Source organism: Delphinapterus leucas, unplaced genomic scaffold, assembly GCF_059928025.1.
Source record: "Delphinapterus leucas isolate spDelLeu-1000000601 "Yukka" unplaced genomic scaffold, BTC_Dleu_Yukka2 spDelLeu_asBTCV2_sq61, whole genome shotgun sequence".
Lineage (NCBI taxonomy): Eukaryota > Metazoa > Chordata > Mammalia > Artiodactyla > Monodontidae > Delphinapterus > Delphinapterus leucas.
Window position 1 is genome coordinate 792359 of NW_028322270.1, and position 19723 is coordinate 812081.

The 19723-nt window shown below is 35.3% G+C and overlaps 2 pseudogenes; both read right to left on the minus strand.

The window, feature by feature from the left end:
• Positions 1 to 685: 685 nt before the first annotated feature.
• Positions 686 to 11802, minus strand: LOC149743881 (casein kinase II subunit beta-like; annotated as a pseudogene).
• Positions 11803 to 13896: 2094 nt separating this feature from the next.
• Positions 13897 to 17635, minus strand: LOC149743882 (T-box transcription factor T pseudogene; annotated as a pseudogene).
• Between the last annotated feature and the right edge of the window lie 2088 nt (positions 17636 to 19723).

The following is a 19723-nucleotide window of genomic DNA, read 5'->3' on the forward strand; positions in this document are numbered from 1 at the left end:
AAATTGAACATGTGTACAAGTTTCCTTCCATGAATGTAGTTAGAACATGTCAAAAAAGAACGGAATTCAACTCTCTGAATTCAGTCTCAGACGTTTCAGAAAATAGTAGGGATAGTCACCTGAAGCAATTAGGCTTTTGAGAAGAATGGCATATGGGCCACTGCTCTAGCTGTCCCTGAATGGGGACTGGAGACAAGGGCACAAATCTAGGTTTCTGGAGCTGCCCAATCAATAACTAGTGCCTTTGAAATATAAAATTCAGGAAACAATCAATGCATACTTAGGATTATTTGGTGATACAAAAAGTGCAGAAATAAATATGCCTGGAGATGGAGATACAGCTACTGATCTACAGTGCACAGAAAACTGGATACACTGAGTAGAGTGACAAATACATGGTGTGCTGAAGAGAAGAGCTGTGTTGTCCTGTCAGGTACTGAGATTAAAATCTGTTTACAAAAAATAAATAAATAAGAAAAAAAATCTGTTTACAACATTCAGCAAAAGAGGGTTGGCTCCCTTTGGAAATTTATTTGTACTTCAAAGGATGCTAAATAGAAACAGGATCGAAGATATGTTTGAAAGAAATATGCTGTATTTGAAGTGGAATCATCTCCCATCTTTAGTGAAAATAGCTCCATAATATCCCAGAAGCCAGGAGCACTATAGAGAGATTGTTTGGGTGGAATTACCAAATACACTTACTTACATTAAATTAATATCAATAGTAGTCAATACACTTTGATCATTTTCTATATATAGTAGTATACTTTATGTGGCTTATGTTATTAATCTATGAGGAGTCACTCAATGTTTGTCAACGTCACAAATTAATAAATTGAGTTTAATACAGATTAGGTATCTTTTCTCAAGATTATGAAACTAGAAAGCATCAGAATAAGAGTTTTCAAACCCTTATTTAGCAAGGCAGTATATACTTCCGAATGCATATGATTAAGAAACAAGTTATCTCATACTTTATGTATATGTTATTTGATACTAAGAGACTCAGTCAGTCCTTCTGAGGGTACAGGTAACGGTAAACGCTTTTTCTTTCCACCCAAAAGCTTCAGATAAAATGTTTTTCAGTGAATTGACTGTAAATAAAATTTTAATTTTATCTTAACAATATGCTAGAAAGATAGTTTTAAAAGCTTTTCATAATTCAAGATGATTTATATAATTTATATAATGTTCACATTAATTAAAACATGGTAACTGGGGTATACGTATGGATAATTAGATTAAGTTGGTAAACTAAATATTCTGTCTAACATAGATTATAAATTTGAGTGGACAAGAAAAATATGTTGCAATATCCATTTGAGCAACAGCAGCTTCTTAGTACAAACACCATGCTTAATATAACTATCCCTAGATATAAGTGAAAAATATCAATTATCACAGTTTTGCTTTTTGCTTTTTTTAGTAAACAAAAGAGATATTAAGTTTCAGAATGATGAGCTCAACTTTCTTATTCCATGTGTCATTAGGATGTGGTATATAAATATTCTCCAACTTTGCTCTATATCTTCACAACAAAGTGCAATGATAAACTAATGCTTTGCAATCTGAAAATTCCATTTGTCACTTTTTTCCTCTAAGGGTGTCAGATTGAAAAACCTTTCTGATTTATGATCTGTGCTTCAATTACAGTTGAATTCAAGACTACATGAAAGAACTTGGTGCTGACAGTATTCAGTTTTCACATGGATATGGTTTTCCAAGACACCATAGTTTTCTGCTCCTTGTCCTTACTCATCTGTCTACTTGCCTCTTAGATTAAATATTTTCAACAAATATGCTTATTTGAAAGGGTCTTGTTTGAATTTTAATGTTATTATTTTGCTGCCCCATTTATACCTTATACTTAAATAAATTGCTACTCCCCACTGCTGTAGCTTGTTACAAAGTCTCCATTGTGGATTACAAAAATGTTTCATAATATCTGACCCTGAGGTGGCTAACATGATTCCAACACAGTATCTACAGGATAAATCCAAGCACCTCAAGGATAGATAGGTGTAGAAAGATCAAGTTAACAAAAACTAACACTTATAATATGAAAAAAAAAACTAGAACAACATGCAGTGCTTAACAAATAATATACTGAGAAGAATATGAATATTACAATGTCTATATTTGTTGTCACTCACATAGAAGTATGGTGTTATCATTAGTCATTGAATTAGCCTAGCTAGATTTTGATGGCTAAGAACACTCTCCAAATAGGCATCTTGATTTTTTCCACTGAGATGGGATTGGAATTTCAGTTCTCCAACTAAGAGATGTTTTATATCAACCCAACTTGACATAATTAGCCAATTCTCAATTTAATGTGTCATCCAATCTCTCCCCACTGATGTTCATAAATTTTGTATACACTCTGATTTCATTGGATTATTCATTATTTTTGACTTGACTCTCTATTCCAAGGGAAAAATAAAAGGTTTTGTAGTACATTATAGTAGTTGCTAGATCATATACCTAAATTTTAGCTTCTTTTCACATTTATAATCATAAATCTATTAAATTAATTTCCAGAACATTTTGAAATATAGCTGGATTGAGATACACATTCTTGTCATGTTTAGATACGTCTGTTGGTACTTATGCTTTCTTTGAATTTTATTAAACATTGAATTGATTTTATCAAGTATAAAAATATATTCTCTCTTAAGATTTAATTGCTATTTACTAGTGATATTTGAGATTTGCTTTTTTTAAAATAATGCAAGTCAGTCTGTGGTTTGACACAGTAAAGTCCATTTCAACTTATAGCCCAGAACTATTTAAATAATATGAGAATTCGTTGATTTTAGGTATATGAAAATTTCCTTTCTAAAGACCTGTGATTCTTGTACCTTTCAACATGGTAGTTTTTGTAGATCTTTTAAAAAATTTCTTCATTATTATGGTACTATTCAGTATTCTTCTCATATATTCATCAATGATGCTAATGTATCTTAATATAAATAATCAATTTTATTTAGTAATTAAATAAATTACCATAGAATTATTTTTAAAATACCTTATGATTTTACAACATTTATATTAGGAGTCATCAAGCTCTAAGATATTTTTCCTGAAGAGATCTGGCAAGATTTTATATAAATTTTGAGTAAATGCTTATTTTTGCCTTTTTTCTACTTTATTTCATATTCACACCACAATAATGACTCTTCTAATTTAAAATATAAACCATAGAGATTTCCTTAAAGGTGGCAGGGGAGGACTGGAACTGTCAAAGACAGAGTGACAGGTGGGGTTGGGAATAAGTGAACGGTCTTGACAGACTCAAAGTTGCTGGCAGCTTGGAACTGCACCCCTGGTAGGACAGTGGATGGATCTTGCAACTGTACACTTTGGACATAAACTGGTTAGTGGGCTGCTTGGGCCGGCATTCAGCATGCACCATGAAGAGCAATGTGAGGGAAACTGGTACCCAAGTAGGGGCCTTCTGTGTGGTGCTGTCTCGATGGTGTCTTAGGTGTGGAATTGTCCATGCACTTGGGGCAGTAGAGCTTCACCAGGGCCTCACCTGGGGTGTCAGAAAGGCTATTGGAAAGCATTGGCTTGTTCTCACAGCGCACATGGGGCAGTAGCCGAACTCTCCCTGCTGGTACTTTTCCAACATCTGGGTGGTGCCATGGTTTGTGAGGATATAGGTGGTCTGGGTGAACCCATACAGCATCTTGGCTGACTGCTTAATCAGGGTTCTCTGGTTGGGGTTGTCTTCGAGCTCTTCATCAGGCTCCAGGTCCAAGATCATGTCTAGAGCTTGTCTACAGTGAGGCACCTGCTCATTGAGTTGACTGAGATTAAATTTGTCCTGGATGGAGTCTTCATCCACTTCACAGAAGAATTCATAGTCATGGAGCCCACAGAACCAGTATAAATAACACTTCCTGATGTTTAAATCATTTTTTTTTAATTTGTCATTTATTTTTCCTTACTGATTTCCTGATGCTTCTTTGTCTCTGTAATTTTGCTTTCTTGAGTGATCATAAAAGTCTTTGAAAGTTAGGGGTCTTTTTTTTCTTTTGTTTTGCAAAGCATGCCATGATTAAAATGTGTTTCTACTTATTTTAATGAATTAATAAAAATATGGGAATGATATTTTTAATTTCTATGTACTTTTAAGTGTTTATTGAACATAGTATCGGTAAAGACTAGTAACCACATCAAAAGAGTTCAGCTCAATGGATTGATTTCACATGTCAGAAGATACCTGCTTAGTCAGACTCAGATCAAAAACAGAATACCAATAACCTAGCACATTCTCATCTCAGTAAAAACTGTTCCAGTTAACTGCTCTCATGACTTCTAAAACCAGAGATTCGTCCTGTCTTTTTTTGTACTTAGTATTGATAAATTATGCATTATGCACATTATAGACGATCAATTCCCATTGTGTGAGTATTCCACAATTTTCACAGCTTCTCCTATGAGTGGATATTTATGTGGGTAGCACCCAGTTTGGGCTTACAAATAATGCTATAATGAATATTCTAGTGCATGCCTTTCAGTGAACTTATGAATGCATTCCTGTTGGGTTTAGGTATATATATAGGAATGGAGCTGATTATCTTTGGAACTGTGTATCTTCAGCTTTTGTAAATACTGCAGTTTTTCGAACTGTCCTTATGCTTGAGGTTTTTTTTTTTCTATTGATACCAATTTTTTTTAGTACATCTTTATTGGAGTATAATTGCTTCACAATACCATGTTTCTGTTGCACAACAAAGCAAATCAGCCGTATGCATACACATGTCCCCATGTCCCCTCCCTCTTAAGCCTCCCTCCCATCCTCCCTATCCCACCCTTCTAGGTCACCTCAAAGCACCGAGCTGATCTCCCTGTGCTATGCTGCTTCTTCCCACCAGCCAACTGTTTTACATTCGGGAGTGTATATACATCAATGCTACTCTCACTTTGCCCCAGCTTCCCCCTCCCACCCCACGTCATCAAGTCCATTTTCTATGTCTACCTCTTTATTCCTGCCCTGCAACTAGGTTCATCAGTACTATTTTTTTTTAGATTCCATATATATGCATTAACATATGGTGACATACTTCACTCTGTATGACAGACTCTAGGTCCACCCACCTCACTACAAATAACTCAATTTAGTTCCTTTTTATGGCTGAGTAATATTCCATTGTATATATGTGCCACATCTTCTTTATCCATTCCTCTGTTGATGGACACTTAGGTTGGTTCCATGTCCTGGCTATTGTAAATAGTGCTGCAATGAACATTGGGGTGCATGTCTCTTTTTGAATTATGGTTCTCTCAGAGTATATGCCCAATAGTGGGATTGCTAGGTCATATGGTAGTTCTTTTTTTAGTTCTTTAAGGACTCTCCATACTGTTTTCCATAGTTGTTGGATCAATTTACATTCCCACCAACAGTGCAGGAGGGCTCCCTTTTCACCACACCCTTTCCAGCATTCATTGTTTCTAGATTTTTTGATAATGGCCATTCTGACTGGCGTGAGGTGATACCTCATTGTAGTTTTGATTTGCATTTCTCTAATAATTAGTGATGTTGAGCATCTTTTCATGTGCCTTTTGGCCAACTGTATGTCTTCCTTGGTGAAATGTCTATTTAGGTCTTCTGCCCACTTTTTAACTGGATTGCTTGCTTGTTTGATATTGAGCTGCATGAGCTATTTGTATATTTTGGAGATTAATCCTTTGTTGTTTTATTTGCAAATATTTTCTCCCATTCGGAGGGTTGTCTTTTTGTCTTGTTTATGGTTTCCTTTGCTGTGCAAAAGCTTTTAAGTTTAATTAAGTCCCATTTGTTTATTTTTGGTTTTATTTCTGTTACTCTAGGAGGTGGGTCAAAAAAGTTCTTCCTGTGGTTTATGTCAGAGTGTTTTTCCTATGTTTTCCTCCAAAAGTTTTATAGTGTCTGGTCTTACATTTAAGTCATTAATCCATTTGGAGTTTATTTTTGTGTATGGTGTTAGGTAGTGTTCTAATTTCATTCTTTTACATGTAGTTCTCCAGTTTTCCCAGCACCACTTATTGAAGAGGCTGTCTTTTCTCCATTGTATGTTCTTGCCTCCTTTGTCATAAAACAGGTGTCCATATGTGCATGGATTTATCTCTGGTCATTCTGTCCTGTACCATTGATCTATATTTGTTTTTGTGCCAGTACCTTACTGTCTTGATTACTGTAGCTTTGTGGTATAGTTTGAAGTCAGGGAGCCTAATTCCTCCAACTCCATTTTTTTTTTCTCAAGCTTGCTTTGGCTATTTGGGGTCTTTTGTGTTTCCATATGAATTGTAAGATTTTTTGTTCCAATTCTGTGAAGAATGCCATTGGTAGTTTGATAGGGATTACACTGAATCTGTAGATGGTTTAGGCTATATCGTCATTTTCACAATATTGATTCTTCCAATCCAAGAACATGGTATATTTCTCCAACTGTTTTTTGTCATCTTTGGTTTCTTTCATCAGTGTTTTACAGTTTTCTGAGTACAAGTCTTTTGCCTCCTTAGGCAGGTTTATTCCTAGGTATTTTATTCTTTTTGCTGCAGTGGTAAATGGGAGTGTTTCCTTAATTTCTCTTTCTGATTTTTTGTTGGTGGTGTGTAGGAATGCCAGAGATTTCTGTGCATTAATTTTGTATCCTGCAACTTTATCAAACTCATTGATTAGTTCTAGTAGTTTTCTGGTGGTATCTTTAGGATTTTCTATGTATAGCATCATGTTATCAGCAAAGAGTGACGGTTTTAATCCTTATTTTTCCAGTTTGTATTTCTTTTTTTTCTCTGATTGCCATGGCTAGGACTTCCAAAACTATGATGAATAAGAGTGGCAAGAGTGGACATCCTTCTCTTGTTCATGATCCTAGTGGAAATGCTTTCAGCTTTTCACCATTGAGTATGATGCTTGCTGTGGGTTTGTCATATATGGACTTTATTATGTTGAGGTAGGTTCCCTCTATGCCCACTTTCTGGAGGGTTTTTATAATAAATTGGTGTTGAATTTTGTCAGAAGCTTTTTCTGCATCTACTGAGATGATCATATTGTTTTTATTCCTTAAATTGTTAATGTGGTGTATCACATTGATTGATCTGCATATATTGAAGAATCCTTGCATCCCTGGGATAAATCCCACTTGATCATGGTGTGTGATCCTTTTAATGTGCTGTTGGATTCTGTTTGCTAGTGTTTTGTTCAGGATTTTTACATCTCTGCTCATCAGTGATATTGGCCTGTAGTTTTCATTTTTTGTGATACCTTTTTCTGGTTTTGGTATCAGGGTGCTGGTGGCTTCGTATAATGAATTTGGGAGTGTTTCTCCCTCAGCAATTTTTTGGAAGAGTTTGAGAAGGATTGGTGTTTGCTCTTCTCTAAATGTGCTCTTCTCTAAATGTTTGATAGAATTCACCTGAGAAGCCATCTTGTCCTGGACATTTTTTTGTTGGAAGATTTTTAATTATGGTTTCAATTTCATTACTTGTCATAGGTCTATTCATATTTTCTAATTCTTCCTGGTTCAGTCTTGGAAAATTGTACCTTTCAAAGAATTTGTCCATTTCTTCACGGTTGTCCATTTTATTGGCATATGGTTGTTTGTAGTAGTCTCTTATAATCCTTTGTATTTCTGCAGTGTCAGTTGTGATTTCTCCTTTTTCATTTCTAATTTTATTGATTTGTGTCCCCTCCCTCTTTTTCTTGATGATTCTGTCTAAGGGTTTATCAATTTTGTTTATCTTCTCAAAGAACCAGCTTTTAGTTTTATTGATCTTTGCTATTGTTTTCTTCATTTCTATTTCATTTATTTCTGCTCTGATCTTTATGATTTCTTTCCTTCCTCTGACTTTGGGTTTTCTTTGCTCTTCTTTCTTTAGTTGTCTTAAAAGTAACATTAGATTGTTTATGTGAGATTTTTCTTGTTTCTTGAGGTGAGATTGAATTGCTGTAAACTTCCCTCTTAGAACTGCTTTTGCTGTGATGCATAGGTTTTGGGTCATTGTGTTTTCATTGTCATTTGTTTCTATGTATTTTTTTATTTCTTCTTTGATTTCTTCAGTGATCTCTTGGTTATTTAGGAGCGCAGTGTTTAACTTCCATGTTTTTTTGTGTTTTTTACAGGTTTTTTCCTGTAATTGATTTCCAATCTCATAGTGTTGTGGTCAGAAAAAATGCTTAATAGGTTTCAATTTTCTTAAATTTACCGAGGCTTGATTTGTGACCCAAGATGTGATCTATCCTGGAGAATGTTCCATGAGCACTTGAGAATAAAGTGTATTCCATCACTTTTGGGTGGAATGTTCTATAAATATCAATTAGATCTATGTGGTCTATTATGTCATTTAAAGTTTGTGTTTCCTTATTAATTTTCTGTCTGGATAATCTGTCCATTGGTGTAAGTGAGGTGTTAAAGTCCCCTACTATTATTTTGTTACTGTTGATTTTTCCTTTCATGGTTGATAGCATTTGCCTTATGTATTGAAGTGCTCCTATGTTGGGTGCATAAACGTTTATAATTGTTATATCTTCTTTTTGGACTGATCCTTTGATTATTATGGAATGTCCCTCCTTATCTCTTGGAACAGTCTTTATTTTAAAGTCTATTTTATCTGATACAAGTATTGCTACTCCAGCTTTCTTTTGATTTCCATTTGCATGGAATATCTATTTCCATCCCTTCACTTTCAGTCTGTATGTGTCCCTAGGACTGAATTGGGTCTCTTGTAGGCAGCATATATATGGGTCTTTTTTTGTATCCATTCAGCCAGTCCGTGTCCTTTGGTTGCAGCATTTAGTTTATTTACTTTCAAGGTTATTATTGATATGTATGTTCCTATTACCATTTTCTTAATTGTTTTCGGTTTGTTTTTGTGGGTCTTTTTCTTCTCTTTGTGTTTCCTGCTTAGGGAAGTTTCTTTAGCATTTGTTGTAAACTGTTTTCATGGTGCTGAATTCCCTTAGCTTTGGTTTGTCTGAAAAGCTTTTGACTTCTCCATCAAACCTGAATTAAATCCTTGCTGGGTACAGTAATCTTGGTTGTAGGTTTTTTTCTTTCATCACTTTAAGTATATCCTGCCACTCCCTTCTGGCTTGCAGGGTTTCCACTGAAAAATCAGCTGATAACCTTACGGGGATTCCTTTGTATATTATTTTTTTGTTTTTCTCTTGCTGTTTTAATATTTTTCTTTGCATTTAATTTTTGTTAATTTGATGAATATGTGTACTGGTGTATTTTTCCTAGGTTTTATCCTGTATTGGGACTCTCTGTGCTTCCTGGATTTGGGTGACTCTTTCCTTTCCCATGTTAAGGAAGTTTTCCACTATAATCTCTTCAAATATTTTCTCAGACCATTTGTTTTTCTCTTCTTCTTCTGGGACGCCTATAATTTGAATGTTGGTGCATTTAGTATTGTCCCAGTGGTCTCTGAGATTGTCTTCAATTCTTTTCATTCTTTTTTTCTTTATTTTTCTCCTCAGCAGTTATTTCCACCATTTTGCCTTCCAGCTCACTTATTCATTCTTCTGCTTCCGCTATTCTTTTACTGATTCCTTCTAGTGTGTTTTTCATTTCAGTTATTGTGTTGTTCATCTCTGTTTGTTTGTTCTTTAGTTCTTCTAGGTCTTTGTTAAACACTTCTTGTATTTTCTCAATCCGTGCTTCCATTCTATTTCTGAGATTCTGAATCATCTTTGCTATCATTACTCTGAATTCTTTTTCAGGTAGATTGCCTATTTCCTTTTCATTTACTTGGTCTTGTAGGTTTTTACCTTGCTCCTTCAACTGTGACATATTTTTTTGCCATCTCATTTTTTTTTTTTTTAATGAGTAGGTTGTGTTCCTGTTTTACTGGTTGTTTGGCCTGAGGCTTCCAACACTAGAGTTTGTAGGCTATTGAGTAGAGATGGTCTTTGTGCTGAGATGAGGACCTCTGGGAGACCTCACTCTGAAGAATATTCCCTGGAGTCTGAGGTTCTCTGTTAGTCCAGTGGTTCAGACTCAGAGCTCCCATTGCAAGAGCTTCCGCCCGACCCTGAGGTCACGAATCAAGATCCCACAAGCCATGTTGGGCAGCAAAAAAAAGAAAAAAACAAAGAACAGTAACAAAGTAAAAATAAAATTAGACTAGGAAACTAACAGATTTATTAGAGAAAATGTAAAAATAAAAATATATATGAATCAACAACTGGAATGTACATCAGTACCCTGTAGCAAAAAAGAGGAGGAGGGAAAAGGAAAAAAAAAAAAGGTGGGGGAGAGAAGGCCTTGGCTGTGGAGAGCAATGCCTAAGTAAGGGTGAGGTTTGGGTGGTGTATGGGGCCAATGCTCAGGACCCACAAGGCTGGAAAACGTCCTGAGGGCTGTGGGGGGTGGGGCTTATACTCAAGGAACAGTAGGAACCCAGGCGTGCCACCCGCCCCTGGTCTCAGAGGGTAGGGGACCTCACCTGGGAGCCCAGCAGGGGCAGAGCAAATGCCCTCCTCTCCTCTCCTGCTCCTCTGGTCTGGGGTCTGGGAGGGTCCCTCCTGCCTGCCTCTCTGATCTCCCAGGCCTCTCTCCTATGTCCCCAGGACCAATACGGTAGGGGGAAAAGGGGGCCTTGGAGGTCAGGGGACCAGCCTGTGGTCTCAGCAGGCTCCCTGTGCCCAAGTGAGTAGGGTAATCACCCTCTGCTCCTCTCCTGATCCTCCTGGATGGCCCCTCCTATCTGCCACTCCTGATCTCCCCAGCCTCCCTCCTATGTCCTCAGGACCCATGTGGCCTGGATGGGGCTTTGAGGGGAGGGGGAATTGGCTTGGGAACTCAGCAGGCTCCCCGGCCCGAGGGACGCCAATCCTGTCTGGGCTCCACTTCTCCCCCATCGGTCTGCCTACATCCTACTCGTTCACTCTGAGGTTCCTCCTGTCTCCTTGGGGGTCAGAGTCCCCTACCAGTGGCTGGCAGACACCCTAGTTGTGGGGAGAAGCTAACTCTGCGTGTTCCCACACCGCCATCTTGACTCCTCCCCTGTGCTTGAGTTTTGAGGTACATAATTTACTTTGATATTTATAAGAAATCTAAAAACTCAGCTTTTATTTTCCTATTTACACAAACTTTCAGAAATGTGTGTTTTAACTTCAAAATATTTTATCACATTTTGTTATAATTACTAGTTTTATAACATTGTGGCAAGAAAATGTGATGTAAACCCTTATAATTTATCTGTTTTCAAGTGTGTTGCAATTTATTTTAAAATGTCCAAAGTATGTTGGAAAAATAGGAGGCAGAAAGTGGATAGAGTGAGAACATAGTTACATAGAAAGAACAGTCTACAGTTTAGTAGTTAAATGACCTCAATTTCCTTTTTCTATTATCTTCTTGTTATGTTGAAATTTTTTCCTTTTTCATACTATCATTGATTTCTTATTAACTTCTTTTTTACCTTCTTATCATTTTTTTCTAACACTCAATGGTTTCAGACTAATCATATCCCTAATTTAGACTGGTATATTTGTAAATATCAATTGACATTTCTCTCATTCTTCATCACTTTTTAAATAGTTTTTGTGTATAATTATTTTTTTTAACATTTTTATCAAACATTTGGGTAATTTGTTTCTCTCTGAATACATGTAGTTATCGCATCTTTAAAACTCAGACTTTATACTTTGCTTTTGATTCAGGAATTTAACCAAAAAAAGAATTATTGCTGTGACATTTATAATCATATTAATGTTTCTTGTTGTCTTAGGGCCTCTAGTGTGGCTGTAATTTTTAGATTTTGTTTTTTACTTTCTTAGCAGTATTTTTTAATCTCACCTAAACCCATTTTTGCCTCATTATTCCTTTTTCATTCCAGCCTGTTCTTCCCATCTAATTAGTTATTGCTGTTTTATAGACATTATGTATTTTTATGTGATTATGACAACAAAAGTTTTCCTGAAATTCCTCCTAGGTCATTGAGTGTTTTTTTGACACATATGTACTGGGCTCCTATTTTCCAAAAATGATTCTAGGTCTTGGGGACTGATCAACTAGCAAGGAAAACTTGAGTTCTTGCACTTGAGGAACTTGAATTCTGGCAGGGGCAAGGGAGGCAATCAATAAAATATTTGGAAAATAAAAGAATAAACATAGTAGATAAAAATTCATGTTATGAAAAAAATCTAACAGGCCAAGAGTTTTCATAGTACATTGGGGCAGTTGATGTGGAGTGGTCAGGCGTGGCCTCTGTGAGGAATGAAATTGAAGGAGCAAGCCAGGCGATTATGTGGGGAAAGCCATTTCCAGACAAAGAAATATCCTGTGCAAAAGACTTAAGTCAGGTCTAGTACAAAATACATCTTCTCACCATTGGAAAAATATTACTTTCATGTACATTTGCATCTTTACACTGTCAAAGTATCATTATTTAGTTTAATACAGTCTTTGCTCCAATTATCACAAACAAATGTAGAAATGCATTATCTCTTCTTTGGATGAACTTAATCTGGATACTTTATCAGAATATTTTAAGGTATATCATGAGCTACAATTTGTTAATATAAAACTTAAAGAGCCAGTTAAAAAATATGAAGTTGATTTTTTTATCATTAATTTAGAACAATTTTACATGCTTCCAATTAATTTAGAGATTACCAAAAAAAGGGCATTTAAAAAGCATTTGATCTTCAGGAAACCTTTACTAAGTAATTATAAGCTCTTAAGATCACTTTCCTTTAGGGCTTCCCTGGTGGCACAGTGGTTGAGAGTCCGCCTGCCGATGCAGGGGACACATGTTCGTGCCACGGTCCGGGAAGATCCCACATGCCGCGGAGTGGCTAGGCCCGTAAGCCATGGCCGATGAACCTGCGTGTCCAGAGCCTGTGCTCCACAACGGGAGAAGCTGCAACAGTGAGAGGCCTGCGTACTGCCAAAAAAAAAAAAATCACTCTCCTTTGAAAAGGAAAGCATGTGTTCTTTTGTTTTTCATTCTGGGCAAAAGAAGTTTGCTCAATATTTTCCAAAATAAATATTTCTAGATGCACAGTAAGTTAGCAAAAGACGAGAATTTGAGCTATGTAAATTTTGAAAATTTTAGTGGATTATGTTTGTCACTAATTTCTAGTACTGACTCCTCTCACTAGATCTTTTTAGAACTGTATTTAGTTTTTTGCTGTTGTTGTTTCTTTTTTTTTTTTTTTTTTTGCATATTGCCTTTATTTTGCAGAAAATGTTTTGCTCATTGTCTTTGGCTATTTTTTTCAGAAGAAAAATATTGCCATTGTATGTTTAACAATACAAGAGGCAATTACATATGCTCAAAATAAACGCATTCTGTTGGGCAGAACAGTGAAATTTCCATTTCAGTTAAAGTCTGTTGTCCTCAACTATGAATTTATTATTTTGTCCCTAACAGCTTAACTATAAGTATGATAGCTGTCACAAAAGGGACCTGAAAACTACTCTGAAGAAACAAGAAATGCAATTGAAAGTATGCTTTTTATTTCACTAAATAAGACGAGTTGAGTTTATTAATTCTAGTGTGTCAAATCTTCTATATTCTGTAAGAGACACAAACAAATAAGTTTCTGGATCTTAGCAAACAAAATTTTATTATGATCAAGTAATGGTGATTTAATAGTCCAACTGAGTTTTGTTTCCATACTTAAATTCATCTGTAGCATACAAACACAACATAGGACTACACTTGTGTTGCAGATGATGGGTGGGGTTATTTTTTTGATGAACAACAGAACATATATTGCTTTTCATATTTTAAAGTGAAGTTAATAAGATTTTTTTTTCTTTCTTGACCTATGAGACTGTCATTTTGTACCTAGATCAAATCCTGAGTAAAAGTGGTAGACATAAAAAAAAAATAGTGTATATTTTAAGGAAAGGCTTTGGTTTACATGGAAGGTGGTGACGGGGATATCCATGAGGTTATGAGGCCAAGGTGTGATATTGGCTGTCAGGAATATCTGTGGCCAGGACATGGTTCTTATAGAGTGAGAATCCTGAGGAGAAGGGACCTGAGATTATTTGGGTAAGATAGTGTTCACTGGGAAGGACTGGACTCCCAGCCCATTAGGTAGCTATGCTGTCTGAGACCCTGGTGTGAAGGTGCTCTGCTAGCTGACCACAGGTTGGGGTACTGATGCAGTCCTGTTGTGCTCAGGAGTAACATGATAGTATGTACACACATGCTGAGGCTGGGCTAAGTTCATGGGATCAGATCATGGACAACTTGCAAATGAATTGTCAGAATAGGTTGGAGAATTTTTCCAATGAGTGTATGGGCTAAGTATGAGCTTGTCCAAGTGGGGAGGAGTCCTAGGCACAGCTTTGAGGACAGGGACAGGGATGTGTGAACTGTGGTTCCTCAGCATAGAGCATTTTTCACAGCCACGGGTGGAGAAAAGTGAGACAGGACCTCCAAACTGAGGATGGGGGTTGACAGCAGATAGGAGGAACTGAGTCCGGGGATAAGCTACTTCCATTAGTAATACCCAGGTTGCTGTTTGTCTCTGGGTTCTTCCATCTTATCTTTGTGATCCCTGCTTCTTTTTGCATCACAGCAAGCCCTTGCAAATGAGTTGTATTTAGTTTTAAGAGCTGTAATCTCTTTCTGGTAAGCCTTGACAGATATGCATTGAGTCTTGAGAATGCCGTGGCTGGTAGTCATCCCCTGTAGACCCTCAACTCATACTATATGAATTTAGAGCTTTTATTTATGTAAGAAGTTTCATATGCACATATGAATTGGACTGACCCCCCAGGCACCCACTCTCTGTTCACACACTTCCAGAAGTGGTTACTCTCCATCACAAAATCCAAGATAAAACAACACATGGTGTTCGGGTCCAGGCCAGCCATACTCAATTTCAGCACTGGGAGCATCCTCCTGCTGTTATTGGTGACCATCACCTGGTTGGTGAGCTCTCTGAAGTGCAGCCATATCTAACTTTTCTTGGTTGACACTGGGGTCACCCTTCTCCCTGCCAGCCTGTAGCTCTCACTTCAAGGAGCTCAGCTGGTGGTCCACTCTATTGCAGGCTATTCTACAAGTTCCGGACGCCGAGGGAGATTGTCCTCTTGCTGACCCTTCCTCATGGCCCTCCAACCCAGACTTACTTACCCAAGAGCCATATTTAACTCTTTTCAACAGCCACTCTTCCAAGAAAAGGAGCAGCAAAGGTCCACAGTTCCCAGGCAGAGACCTGTGAGGAGAAGACTTGAAGGTAGGGGAGGGGCAGAGGGGTGAAGAAAGAGGATATTCCCCTTGAACTCCTGCAAGTCATGACTAAAGTAGCTCTTTGTGGCATTGGATTTGCTTTAAACAATTAAAAATCAGACTATTGACTAGCACACAAATATTTATAAAATATACAAATAAAACTATTGATATCTTTGAAGCCCATTTTTAAACAAAAGGAACATTTTTAAATGTGCCAGGATATAAATTATGGGTACCTCAGGATTATTATAACTTTTCTATAATATTTTATTAGATCTTTATGGTGTTTTTAAAAATGTTGGCCACTGATATTTGAAATTTGATAGGTATTTATAAAGTTTCCTCAAAGGATTCTTATGACAGCTAAATTTTTTGACTATTTAGACAGACACTTTTGGCTAGCTACTCGGTAAAGTACCACATGCTGTGATTATTACTTTTTGTGCTTTCCAAGTCAACACCCAGATGCCTGTGAACCTGACCTGCACAGAGTAGTTATTTTGGTTCTTTAAACTGCCTGCCAGACGGTTGCAGTAGCTTTTTCATATGGGCAGATGGCCACTTCAGAACAAATCAAAATATAATATTTGGTCTCTGAACTTACTTTTGAATTCAAATCTTTGAATATGAATGCTAACTCAGATTGAATTTTGGGTTTGACTAATTGTTTTGATGTTCTTAGGCAGTTTTCATGAAACATATTTGATCAAATAACTTAATATGGACTTCACTTCTTATTAGTTGTATAATGTCCCTTCTGGTGTGTTAAATGCAATAAAAATTTGAGCATATATACTAATATGTAGTTCCTACCCAGCATATGATGAACAAAATATGTATTAACAAGAGACATCAATCCATTTCTGAGGTTATGCACGTAGTTTACTGCTGAAATGCGGTAAAACTTTAAAATTTGTAATTTCTGGTCAGAGTTTATGAGAAACATGAATATGAGCAAAATAGGTAAATTTAGTGTTTTTTTAACAAGGTAGGTATGGCACAGACTTCAAACTATAACACAGATTTCAAGCAAACAAGGGTAATTACATTGATTTAAGCAGTTCTTTCCCATTTATTCATATTTTTTTTGTCTTAATTCAGACCTAGCTTAATTCACCCCTCCCTCCCTCCCTCCCTCCCTCCTTTCCTCCCTCTCTCCCTTCCTTCCTTCCTTCCTTCCTTCCTGCCTTCCTTCCTTCCTTCCATCCTTCCTTCCCTTTCTTCTGTTCTGCCTTTCTTTCTCCTATCTCTTTAAACTGCAGTCCTGAGTAAAATGGATGGTTTCAGATTAACCTAATTAATTACAACTAAATAGCCACTTATGTCATTAACCCAGGATACTTCCCTGGGCTACTCAGATCGAAATGTAGGTTTCATATTTTCAATGGAACAATGTTTGTTAGAAAATATATTTCATATTATAATCTTTATAATGAGAAAAATGCTAATTAAAACCAAAACCATTAGTCACCTGTAAGATTTGAAATATATGAAAAGTTTGATAACACTCTGTTGGTGAGGCTAAGGAGGAAAAAGCAGTCTAATATTTTGTTTTTCAAAATGTAAAATGGGACAACATCCATGGAGAAGATTTTATCAATATCTAACAAAATCATAGCTGTATTTGGCCTTTGATCTATCAATCCCTCTTCCAGGAATCTGTTCCAAAGATCCAAAAGTACACTGACATTAGTTTGAAATGACATGTATCAAATGTTCTTCAATGTAACATTATTGGTACTAGTAACAAAATTCAAATCACCCTCAAAATCCAAAATTCTAACACCAAAATCCAACAGTTATATAAACTGCAATATATCTACACAGTGGATTACTATGTACTTGCGCAAAGCAGTTGGGAAGATCTCTACAAAATGGATTAAATGGATTATATATTGTATATTTTGGAGTATAAATTGTTAAGTGATAAAAGGAAGTTGCAGAAAACTGTGTATGTAGTATGTCACCTTTTGTGTAAGATACCCTCCCTTCCTTCCTTCCTTCTTTCCATCCTTCCTTCCACCCCTTTCTCCCTCTTTCATCTCTGTTTCTTTTCTTTATTATTTCACAGTTTGTGCTTTTTTTTTATATTTGCAAAAATAAATAAGGGAAGGAGAGAAGAAAAACTCATAAAAATTGTTCCCTATAAGGTAACTGTCTCTCCATTCTTAAAAGTGAGACGTTGAAATCGTCTACTATTATTGCACTTCTGTCTATTTTTCTAGTCAATTCTGTCAGTGTTTGTTTTATATATTTAGGTGCTCTGATGTTGCATGAATATATATTTGTAATTGTTATATCTTCCTGGTGATTTGACCTTTTATCATTATATAATGTCCTACTTTGTTTTTGTGATAGTTTTTTGTTCAAATTGACAATAAATTTTAAGCATAATTAACTGTCATTAGCACAAATTCATGAACTGTACCTTCGCTTTTCTCATTTTTTGAAACCTTATATTTATAATCATAGTTATTTATATTTGATAAATAAAATTATTTATAAAGAATTCAAGTTATAAGTAAATGGAAATGTATCATTCAATTTTTGTTTTCTTGCTAGTGGAGGACATTAAGCAAAACTAAGATTTTTAATTCATAAATATGGTAATAAAATTGAACATGTATTTAAAGTATTGAAATAGTATAACTGAAGAATAAAAGAAACATTATAATAAAGGCTTTATTATCATTAATGTTAAATTCTTTTGATTACTGATTTTAATTGAAGATTTAAAAAATACACTATAAAAAATAAAAATACATTATAAATATATTTGCATTATAAATCTATATTTAAAACTTGTAAATGTTGATAGAACTAATTGTCCTGTTGAATAATGGAACAGAGTTCCTCATCTAATTATTTAATTTTTATGATCCTTGTGAAATAACAGTTAACTATTTGAAACGTGCTATTCATTTTTGTATGTGTTTTACAGAAAGAAATTGTATTCTGTCATAGCTTACATTTCTAAATTCAAAAAGGCAAATATTTCAAGACCTTTATTATCTTGATCATTTTGACACATTTAAAAATCATCCAATTTTAACAAAGATGTCCTTACCAGGAAATGGTAAGTTCTACTGACAAGTTAAAACAAATGATCAATTATTATTTTTAATTATATTTGTTGCTGGGAAAAAGAAATTGTAGAAAACTAGTCAGAGAAGAAGGATTATATCCTTTAATTTGTAATAAATTGATTTGTAAAGACGGGTGATGTGATGCCTAGCTGTGAAAATAAGTAACATGACAAGTAAATATTAAAGCCATGGAAGTGATCTAAAAATACCTGGATAATTATTGCAGATTATATAAATGTGGGTTTCTGGGGTAGGATTGGAGGTACCAGCCACTTTCCACTGGAAACAAAGCTTCAGTGACTTATATTCTATTGCCAGAAGAACTGGGGAATTTAAACATAGAAATAGAGTAATTGGATGATTTATTTCATAAGCATACATTTTTAAATGTTGCTGATGACTTTTCTTGAAAGTAAAGCCAGAAGGATTTTAAGATTCTTAACTGTAAATATTAGAAATGATTATTATAATACTTTCCATGATAAAATTATTTGAAACTTACTCTTGTATATTCCCAATGAAAGGTGATTCTTATTTTTTATTGTGGCTAATTTAATGAAATAATATTTTATACAAAACACAATTTTCCTAACTTGGAAATTATAATTAAGAACACATTTGAGTTTTGAGTGTTGTCATTTAGACTGTGGGCATTATCAGAGCACAATAATCCACTTGGTGAAAATTTAGTCTAGTTGAAGGCCAATTATTTTACTTCCTTGTAATTCACATGATATGTCCTTGCAAATAGAAGCAGCCGCTAGCCAAGTAACTAGGGAGAAACGAAGAGCCTTGGGTGGGTGATATTTCAAATTCAACAGTATAAAGCAAAGAAAAATAACACATTTTAACACATAAAAAATGCTAGAAAAAATGTTTACATGCATGATTCTAGTTTGGTAATTGCGTCTATTCTAAATTTTTTCATATCAATTCAACAATAAGCACCTTCGTATCATATAAATCACTATCACTTATAAGTAAGTAGGTTGTAGTTTTAAAGTATTTGGTTTTATCAAGTAATATATGCTCATTAAAAAAAATCACATGTTAAAGAATGTTTTATATTAAATATCAACAGAGTCAGATCACTTCTTCACTTCTAAGTCTACTCTCCAGACAAGTTCTTCACAATTGTTTATATTTTGGTTATTTCCCTTCTCAAACAATATATATTTTCTGAATTTATTAATATCAGATAACATTTATTATTCCCCCAATATCAAATATAAATATTTAACTCACTCAGGTCCTCTTCTCCAACTGTTTTAGTCAATTATGTTATTGTTTTGGTTTTTCTGTCAATTATCTTTAGTATAAACAATGTAATTAAACTCAATCATTTTTCTATAGTCCTTTAATTCAGTTTTCATACTTTATATGACAATTTTAATGCCCTTGTTTCTCTACCCAATATTCTTCACAATCTGCTTTGTGTAAGTTAC